The sequence below is a fragment of the Wasmannia auropunctata genome, unplaced genomic scaffold (genome assembly GCF_000956235.1).
Source record: "Wasmannia auropunctata unplaced genomic scaffold, wasmannia.A_1.0 LD336049.1, whole genome shotgun sequence".
Taxonomy (NCBI): Eukaryota; Metazoa; Arthropoda; class Insecta; order Hymenoptera; family Formicidae; genus Wasmannia; species Wasmannia auropunctata.
The window spans coordinates 599,627-610,779 of NW_012026841.1; positions in this window are offsets into that span (position 1 = coordinate 599,627).

Genomic DNA, 11,153 nt, shown 5'->3' on the forward strand with positions numbered 1-11,153 from the left:
AATGAGAATCAACGCGATACTTGGTGCGTGAGAAATTCAACCGTTTTAATAAGTATTCTCCAATTATGTCACTTGGTGGAAAAGTTTAAAATTACGTTGAAATTACAGGAAAATTACAGGAATTAAAAATTACATTGTTTGAAAACCTTTGCAGGGATTTTCTTTCAATGTAATATAAATTTCTTATTTGTTTCTAATTACTATACAGATGACTATTATTAAAAAATCGAAAGGTTTGATTTATTAAATTTATTTGATTGTATGTGACTTTATTTATTGATCGAACATTGTACAATATATTTGTTATTTGTAAAACATAAATGCGCGAACATCCAGCTCGGCTCATTATATAGCTTCTATATTACTACCTTCGAGACTATCTTATCCATTTGATAAGATAAATTCTAATTTTCTAATTTTTAATTATTATTCTATTTTATGATTATTACTTTATAATCCTGATTTATGATTATTATTTTATAATTATTTCGTATTTTTTTTGGGTTCTTTAAAAGAACGTAAAAGATTTTGACTTCAGTTAACAAGTTCCGTATTTTAATCTTAAAAATAAAATTCAAGCACAATTCAGCTTCAAAGTCTACTCATTTAGATGAAACTGACAATTATTTTTTATGCAGACGCAAGACTCATCTTAGGCAGTGTTCTAAAATTGTCAATGTCAATGTTGAAAATCTATAATGCACGTAACGTAAATGTAGATTTTTCTAGATTTCTAGATGGATTTTCTTTTCCTATATTTTTCTAGACTGAGTTTCGGTGCTGTTAGTGAATTTTGGAGCACAGCCTTAGTGTCTATGACAATGTAGAAAAATAAATATATAATATTTGGAGGAAAAAAGTACGGAACTTCGATCCGGTTCTCCATGTTCCGCATGGAGAACGTTTGACAATACAGAGATCACTGTGTATGCATTACATTGCAACACGCTCCTATATATGTCACACTACATTATAATTACATTATTATCATTCATTCTGCAACTCTGCACTGGGGAAGGTATGTTATGAAAAAAAAAAAGGAATTAGTAAACGGGACCGATACTGATTTGTGCACCGAGCGAAACCGTTTTTTTCCCATTTCTTTTTCTCGTTCAATCATTGCATCACATAAAATGTGCGTTCTACAGAAAACTGCTTTCTTTTTATCGCATCTAGTCTGTTGCCAACGTCAAGATAGATATCTCTTGATTCGCTGAAAGATCAGAATCTCAGTTTTTCAGGATTACAAGTTTTTATTTGACAAAGATTTAAAATTTAAATTTAAGTAGACACGACGCTCTAAGTACTAATCTAATGATGATTAATATATCTTTTTTTATACTAATTATACAGTATACACTCATAATCGGGCTCATACATAAATTTTTTTTTCTCCGCAGAAAATATTTCGCTGTCGCGTATTCCTTATCTAGCATGATACAATTGTACTCGCGGGATATGATTCGCTGTAAATTTCGCTGTAAATCGTTTGTAAACGATAAGAAAGAGACATGGGCAGAAATTAAAAATTTAAATCTCATTTCGTTTCAATATGTAATCAATTGGTTTGTGTGTAATTAGCTAAAAAAAAAAGGTCAGCAAAACCATGCAGCAGCAGGAATTAAAAGCGGATATGCACTTAATGAAACGATCGGTATGCCGCGCGTGTACTTATGCACGCGTATAATTATATACGAGTCTCGGGTGTGTGAAGTTTACTCATTAAATTACTCATTAAATGGCTTAACTTCAAGTCATGCTCGCGGCTTCGATAATTCTCGCGTGAGAATTTTCGTGATTCATCTTCAGAATGCGCGATTGAAACCTATATATATGTATAGCTTATTTAATATAATATTATGAAATATCACGCCAGCGCGGCGGCAAAAATCGGTAGTCGGAAAAGATTAATTTATTCGACACGCGGACTCGGCTGTATTTTTCCGGACTGACTCGCTAGCTGGAATCACGAATCCGGGGCTTCGTAACGCGCCTATGTGACTTCTCTTCCTCACCGGCGCGCGCGGCGACGAGTATTATAGGTACGCAAGTTCGCGCGCGTCAAGTTCGCCGCGAGTTCGCGGGAGAGAAGAAAGTGAGTAAATGGACCGGAATGGGAGCGATTCCGGTTATCTTCTCTCGAGGGCGGGGAGGGGGGGAGGAAGGGGGGGAGAGGGGTAAAAGTACCTGGAGTCGCCGTTCCACGTAACAATCCCCCCGAAGTTACGCAAGTCACGATGCGTGCCGGTCGTATGTCGACGACGGTTATAGCGACGACGGTCGGCGATCAGCGAAAGCGATCTGTTGCTGTGTTGTCCACTTCGTACGGCCGCTGGGATGCCGACCGTTCCGCGCGTTATTCCGACGGAAATCGATTTTTCCTCCTCACGTTCCTTTAGGCACGACGATTTTTCATTCCGATTCTCGTACGTCTCGCGCGCGATTACGAGATTCGATCCGCGGCCAGTTTCCGTAAATGTATTTCTTGCACGTTAACACATCTCTTATTCTTGCTTTATTTTTTGCAATGCTCTCTCATATCACGAACGATTCGACATCTCGATATTTCTAACGTGTACAGGTGCAAGTGTCTCTTTCCGATTTTGACAAGCTCTTGGATGTATAACGCAGTTAGGTATATAATACGGTATTGTAAAAACAAGGGCACTTTTATAAGTCCTTTCCCGCATGTTAAAATGAAGGCTCATTGAGAGAGATCGATTTTTTATATTTCTCTCATACCCGTCTGTACCAATAATGTAGATTAACTTTGATCTTGGCTTAACTTACTTCTTTTATCTTTTTCTAGTTCTAAGAATTAGAAAACGGTAAAGAATAAATTAAATCAAGATTAAAGTTAATCTATGTTTATATAGAAATGACATAAGCGAATCAAAAGAAGGATGTACTCTTGTGCCTTTTCATACTGACACTCGACGCTCATTTTTAGCGTGAAAAAAATTATGTGATCATAGTTGGCTTGCACGAAAAGCGGCAGCATCCAAATTTAACGTCAATCGTATATATCATTCGTATCTAAAATGTTAAGAATAAAATAATAACAGCATTTGATGCTGAAGCTGAGAAAATCCAGCTTCTTTTTTTGACGCTAGCGTCAAAGTCGAAGTCACGTGACTATACGTGTAATGCTGAAACGAGCATTCTCATGAATTCGCACCTTTATACTTTTTCGTGATGCCTTTCTACGCAGGATACTTTTCCATGTAAAATTTAGTTCACAGTTTAAGAAGCAAACACCAAGAAGTATAAATATGTATTTCAAATTAAGTTGTATGTACGAACAAGAACGCGATGGCTGATTGCACGCTCAAATCCCGCCTCAACATTTTCTCGTGCGCTTTCGTTTTGAAATATTTTGGCGCACTTTGCAGATTTAACTCACGTTCTCTTCGTGACCTAGCCTGTCTCGCGCAACAACGTGTTACATACCCGTGGATTTTAACAGTACGAGGTGACGCGCGCGCCGGGATCTTGCCTGCTACACGAAAATTAACCGTGAACGGCGACGTGTGTAGGCAAGAGCGCCGTTTTTCCTGTTGAATTTTGTTTTCGCGCTGATGGAAGATGACGGGGCGTTGCGACGCGGACAATACGCGGCAGCCTTTAAGCTGTCAATATTTTCGATGACGTCATGAATAATGAAATTTTCAATAATTTCAAGGAACGGCGACGTTTTTGCTTGCACGAAACGTCACTTGTGTGTTCACACAATGATCGGGAGATTTTTTCACGTATAAATGCTCGACGCTCAATCATCTTTACACATGCTAAAACGCGCATTCGCACTATTGCGTTCCTCAGAATCGCGTTAATAATGTTTGCATGATAGTGTACGCAGATGACACGCTGCATTTATATTTCTTCATACTCTTTCGAAGATTTAAAGTGATTTACTTTAAAGCTTACAATTTTTCAGAATTTTTGTGTTCTAAGCATTTATTTTATTTTGACAAATATCACTCTTGCAAATTTTTGTTACAACTGCTTGCAAAACCTGCCGCTCTTATCAATAAAAAAAATATTTTAATATCACTTTTTTAAATTTTGATATAGTGCAAATAATATGTGCATAATTTATTTGCTAGGTACTTTTTATTTTAATTGCAGACGATTTCTTTGCAACTGTTATTTAAAGTGTTATGTCGATTACTTTATTTTTTTAATATTTTACTGAAACGAGAAAGACAAAAAGTTGTTGCCAATTTCCATAATATTCTCGTTTTTCCTTGACATTTCAATCTAATTGATTGGCTCATTTATCTATGCATTTTATTAGATTTTTGATATCTATAGCATCTAACATCATTATGATAGTATCTCTATTTATAACTTTGAAAACTTACGACCGCTTACGTCGGCGAGACGTAACAATAAGTACGCGTTTATTTTATATTTCTCATCGTCAGACACGATATATCACGATGTATCGCGGTATTGTTAACTGCACTAGCTCTTGACGTAACGCGTCAAATTTTTTTCTAAGTATTTATCCGTCTGCTACGTAATTCGTTCGTGTGTTTTTCCGTTTAACATGTATGTATTTTTTTCATGGCGTAATCTACCCTTGGAATCTTTCCGGATGTTACTAATGCGCGGATAAACAAATGTAAATTGTGTATCGAGATGCAATATAAAAGTGCAAAAAGCCATTAGGTAATCTAATTGTATTTTACAACTTTACACTTCACGCATTTACAATGCGCGAATAAATTGTTATTCACAGCGTTGAGTGAAATACAGTTAAGTATTATATATTCGATTGTTATTAACAGTTATGCTAATAACAATTGGTTGTTTTTAGAAAAATTCTTTTACATAGAGTCAGTTACAGAAATAGAGTCTATTTAAAAGAAAAAATAGGAAAGGAAAAATGAGAAAAAGAATTAGATAAATCGCGCGAGGATTGTATAATTAAAAAATTTGGAATTAATATTTGGACACACACACACAAGCTAATATTTATTGCTAGAATTTATAAAAATATTATATTATTAAAACACAATATATATTACATTATATATTTCTTATTTGAGACAATGCTTGTGCATTGTATTTTTATTGATTTTGAAATTAATTTAAATGAAATTTGATTTAACTTTACATGTTTCTTTTAATTGAAGATGGATAAATATAATAGCATGTTTATAATATTCATGTAGCTTCGTATACAAACAGGTGAATAAATACGGTTATTTTACAATAAAATTTCAGTAAATTTAATTTTTTATATTGTTTTTTATTGTAAATATGAAAAAAATCGCGAATATATGTGATCATCGAAATTCGCTAATATTAAATCTTTATAAATATGTAAAAATAAAAATGACATTTACAAATTATCAATTACATTGAAGCATGTAATTTGTTAATGATTATTTGAGATTTCGCATGGAACTTTTATAAAATTGCATCGGTATTACGATGAAAGATACGCAAAACTGGATTGTTTTGTAAAAATTTTAGAATATTAATAGCATTTTAACAGAAAAGTGCGCGAGTTTCGTATGATTTAGCATGTATATAGTTACTTTCAAATGACGTATGTCTAAGAAAAAATATTTTTTTATTTATGAGTCTACACGAGAGGAGCCTTTACACAGCATTTGCGTTTTTTTATTAGTATTAACACAGTGCTTGTGAATGTTGTTTACCGAGCAAATGTTTGAAAAAATATGTACATACAAGAATTCTGAGAAACTTAGCATATTTATTTATAATTTCTTTTGTATTAACGTCAAAATTATTACAAACCTTTTGCATTTTTCTGTAAGACTAATTTAAAATTATGGGAATTTACAATTATGATCAATGACAGAAGCTTTGTAAAAACTTTGATGTAAAAACTTTTATACAATGTTAAATAATTTATATTACGTTTCATGAATAAGAATAATTAAATTGCTTAAAGTATTAAAATATTATCTTAATTTTTATCTTAGTGAAGCACAAATTAATATAAAATATATTATATTTAAAACTAAAGCTGCTTATGATGTTTTTAAAATGTACATTAAAATGAATATTTTAAATTTAATTATTTAAATTTTTTATCATTTTTATTAAATAAACTTTAAAAGGAAGTATCTATGATTATATTACTGTAACAACGTTATTATATTACTATAAAGAAAAAAGAATTCTGCGTTTAAAAAGAATCTCGTTACGCGCTCTACATTTAAGCGTGATGGAAGATCTTACCTCCAGAAGCTGCCCGACGATATACCGTACAGTCCGGTAGCGGTACTTTTTAACTCGGTTAAAATTCCCCGATTTCACCTAGTTTTAAGTGACTATTAAATCTTTTTGTAATGAAATATATACGCACGTTTTATGACCGCTGTGTAACTGTTAAAGCATATCTATAAATCAGAGACGTATTCTTGAGAAAGATGTTAGAAGTAATAATCACATAATGCAGGCTTATTTAAACAAAGCATTTAGCTTATTTAACACTTTTTTATATTTTCTTCAATACTTTAGACATGTGCGAAATAGTACTTGTTTTAAACATAAGTATAATACATCAATTTTTATAGCGCTATTATCTTCCATTCATAAATTTTCATTTATTATTATCCATATTATATTTTTAAAAATCCAAATTTGTGCATGTTTACAATTTGCATGTGACTTAAAAAATGTGTGCGTACTTGAAAAAGAAATGTCATTTAAAATTATCGTTTAAAAACGGTAACATTAAATAATATTATTATTACTATGTGTGCATATTGAAATTATACAAAGTACTTTTTACACGATTGATTCTTAATCTTATTATAAATTTCTTAAATAATTCTTGCTTTCTTTATTTTTGAGATAACATTGTAAACGATATTAAAGTGATATTAAAAAACTTTTGTCTTATCGATTGTTTTTTATATAGGAATATAGAAATGTACTTATAAAATTAGTGTAGTGAAATAAATCTTACAATGTTAACATTTCTTTTTAAAAAACGCAAAAAATAATTTTTTAAATTATATGCAAATTGCAAACACGTGCAGATTTGGATTTGCAAAATCACTATGAATTATTACATATTTCTTTTGTGACGCACAATGAATGTATTACAATTCAGCAATTATTACGCTATCGAAAAAAAAGATCTTATACGTGTCGGCTATCTGTAATTTTTTTATATTTATTTTACTCTTATAAATTTTTTATGTTATACTTATGATTTTATAAATTGATTTATAAATGCTAACATAAAAAGTATGTACTGTCAAACATGTTAGCTAATTTTACATGAACCTAACTTCGTGTTTAACATAACTTATGTTTTTTGTATAATTAATATAAATATGTATATACATATAATAAAAGTACTTAGAAAATATATTTACATGGAAGATGTGTAATAAATTTATATATAAATATATATACATATAGTTCAGAATTATGGTAGTGTTTAGAGCTTCCTCTATTTTCTGTGACTTTAATCATCCGTTTAAGCAACAAAGTATATTATAAAAGGCTTGAATTTTATTTAAATAAATTACTCCAGTTTTTACTTTAATGTAATTTTTTATTGATATTTTTAAATTGTCCTCCTTCTTTTCACAAGAGTTGTTTTCAACAATTCCATTTAAATCAGAAGGACTATACACTCTAGAAATTTCTTCTTTTGAAAAATACGTCCTGTTCTTACTTTATGAATAGCAGCATTATTTTGTTAAAAAATGTATTCTGTGTCAACAATGTGTTCGACTTAATAATTTGATCTTGTATTAGTTTCAACTGACATACTGTTCTGGATGAAATAAATGTCTGTTTTCCTATTACAGCCAATTAATGCTCTTAAACCATTATACTTTTCTTTGTGCTTTATTGTTATCCAAGGTCTTCTCGTAACTTTAGTTCTATTTGCATTACTAAATGTCTTAAGAATTCGGCGAAGTTGTGTAAATCCCAGTTTTTACAGACAATTTTTTTTACTACAAAAATTTGAAGCAGCATGTAAAATAATTAATTTGTCACAATCAGATGCTGCTGGCCTCGAATCTTCTTATAATTTTTTTTCGACTTTTATTAATTATTTTTGCAATTTTTGAAACAGTGACGTTTGGTTATTTTTTAAGCATTTCTAAAGTAAAATAAAAATTTCTTTTTTTTTAACGTTTTATCCCGCTCCATTATGTAAATTTATATAATGTGCACCATGATATGACGTCTGAATATCACGAAAGTTCAGGAAACACTAAACTTTGTAAATACTTCGTAAACACAAAAAGTGCGTTATTATTTTTACCTATATATCTATATGTATTACAATACCGTTTGTCTATCTATATTACTATATATAAAACTCAATAAAGTCTTGTCAATGTAAAGTTGATTTATATAGTTTGACAATATGAATAGTTATGTAGCATTTATAACATTTACGAACTCATAACATCGAGAAATTGAAGTTAGCATAAATGTGCTAGTTTTCCGTTTGATATCGTAAATACATTTCTAGAATTACTTTTTGTGATGTGCTTCTATTTCAATGATGGCGACAGGTGTATTTTTTCTAAAATGTAAAAATAGGATATACGCATGTACCTTTTATAAAAACAAAATTTATTCCGATGAAGATAAATTTTTATCTGAGAAGTTCTTTTCTTTCTTCTACTTTTTCTTCGCTATCTAATTTTTATTTAGATTAGAGTTTTTTGTTCATGCTTTCTATATTCTTTTGAATGTTATAAAAATCATTATAAATTGACGAGATTAAATTTTTTTTTAGAAATCTGAGAAAAGTAGGATTACTACATTACACGTGTTTATAATATGGCATTATTAGGCTACCATTTGTTACGGTTCGCAAAATTTAATTATTTTTTTTTACGCGATACGAATTTAATTTACAGGTACTTATGCTTTTACAATCACTGTCAAGATTAAAACGCACCTGTAACAAGTGATAATTGTTATAAAAAATTGCTGAAATCAATACTCAATATATGTATATATCTTAATTTTGTGCAACAAGATTGCATACTTTCCCAATAATTTTATTTGTGTAATATTTGCTTATAATTAAAGCTTAATTGTTTAATGATATTAATGACTTTATGAGCTTAATGACTTCCATATTTTTGTCGTGCAACGGATCCGCGTGCTTTTTTGGGCACAACAGCGATTTATTGTCGTTAACGCACCGGAATGCACCGCGCGGCAAAAACTCGATCTACGGATGAGGCATCTCGTATATACATATACACCGATGCATATGAGTTATTTATACGGAACGCGGCCGGTTACATACACACTCGGTGGCTGTTTTAAGTCGCGTCTTGCGAGACTTTCACCATTCGTGTACTTTCACCATTGAAAATTAGCACCGTCTATTTCGTCCATTCTCAGGAGAGGTGCGCGCGATTAGGCTGTCCCTGTTTCGAGCGAGAATTCGGTTATACTGCGATCCGGAATGATCACCGAATTGCCCCGCTCGTCCAACGACTTTAAAAACCAGTTATTTTTTTTTACCGTTAATCAGCTGATGTACGTACTTCTGAACATTCGTATATATATACAAACAGCATTCTGACTTCAGCATTAATTACATACTCTTTCTGTAACATATTATTGGTACTGTATTAGTTTATCTGTTAGTAATTGTTGTGAAATTTAGCTTAGATAATAATTACTATTGGATTGGGTTTACATATGTATCATTAATAAGTTTTGCGTTAAACATTCCCTTATATAATTAAGAATTAACCTTGAATATCTCTCCAAAATTTTAACTATAGATTAAATGCGAAAATTTAAAATAGACTAATAAACTATATTATAAATTTAAAACATATTTAAAATTAATTACTAGTGTGCGCGTACACAATGAAGTCTCCACGATACTATATACAACTGACAATGAGAATGCGAACAAATTTTAAAAAAATCAATTTTTATTTTATAGAATTTCATAAATATTAATTAAAATTAATTGTATAATTGAGATGTAATTTCATCTGTTTTCTTTTCAGAAATTGAAATAAAAAGAGATTCAACAAAATCTCAGTAAAAAATTCCAGACTAAGCAGATTAAGCAGCTTAGACAGAAAATTCCGAGATAGCATGCACATCCAAAATCAGGATGTAAAACTTTTTAAAAGATATCATTAAGACGCCTTATGTCTTAATTTTGGATATTCGTACTGTGCGGGAATTTTTTGTCTAAGCTGCTTAGTTAATATTTATAATTGTATTCAAACATATTTTGTATTTTAAAATAAGAAGATTATCACAATGAAGAAATAATTGTCAATTTTTAATTTTTACTTTAATATAAAATGATAAATTGACAATAGAAAAATAATAATATTAGATCAATTATTTTTCTGGAAGATATACAATATTTTCTATTATCTGCAGCAATGTGTCAGTCTCTTTAACATTAATTCGTTACCTGATGTTGGTACATATGAAATTTATAATTTGCTTTATTTTTGTGCGAGCTACAGTTGATTTAACTTGATCTACAGATGATCAAAAAGAAAAGTTTTTAAAAATATCAGCAGTAATTCGATGCCTAAGAATATTTTAAATTAGTCAAAGATGGCGTGGGCTATTTACAAATAGAAGTTCTCTAATCGGTTATTTTTTATTAGTTTATTTCTGTTAATTTCCTTGCATAATTAAATTTTAATTATTCTAATATTTATTTTAATGTATGAATTATTCTATATAATTCTGTATAATTAATATTTATTTTAATATAATTAATTATTCTATATAATTCTATATAATTATTCTAATATTTATTTTAAATATAAATAATATTTAAAGGTAAATATTATAAAATTATTAATATTATTGCCTGATTTAATATTTCTTGATTATTGTTTTAAATTGAAGAATTATATATATAGTATATGTTACCTTCTTTCTGAAGTGCGATAATACGAAGATCTTTTTGCGCTGAACGATGCCGTTGGCAGAATTTGCCTAGCACGTCAGAATTTTGAATAAATTGGAATGAAAGGATCGTTTTTGGTCAATTTAAACATTTTTTGTGGCAAAAAGGAAATTGGTTTTTAAATAAACTCAACGGCGTCTAAAAGTATAATTCAAAAGTTTTTAAATGAACTTTAGTTTATGATCGTACGGCTTTTTTTCATCAAGTTATGGCTGTCGAACTT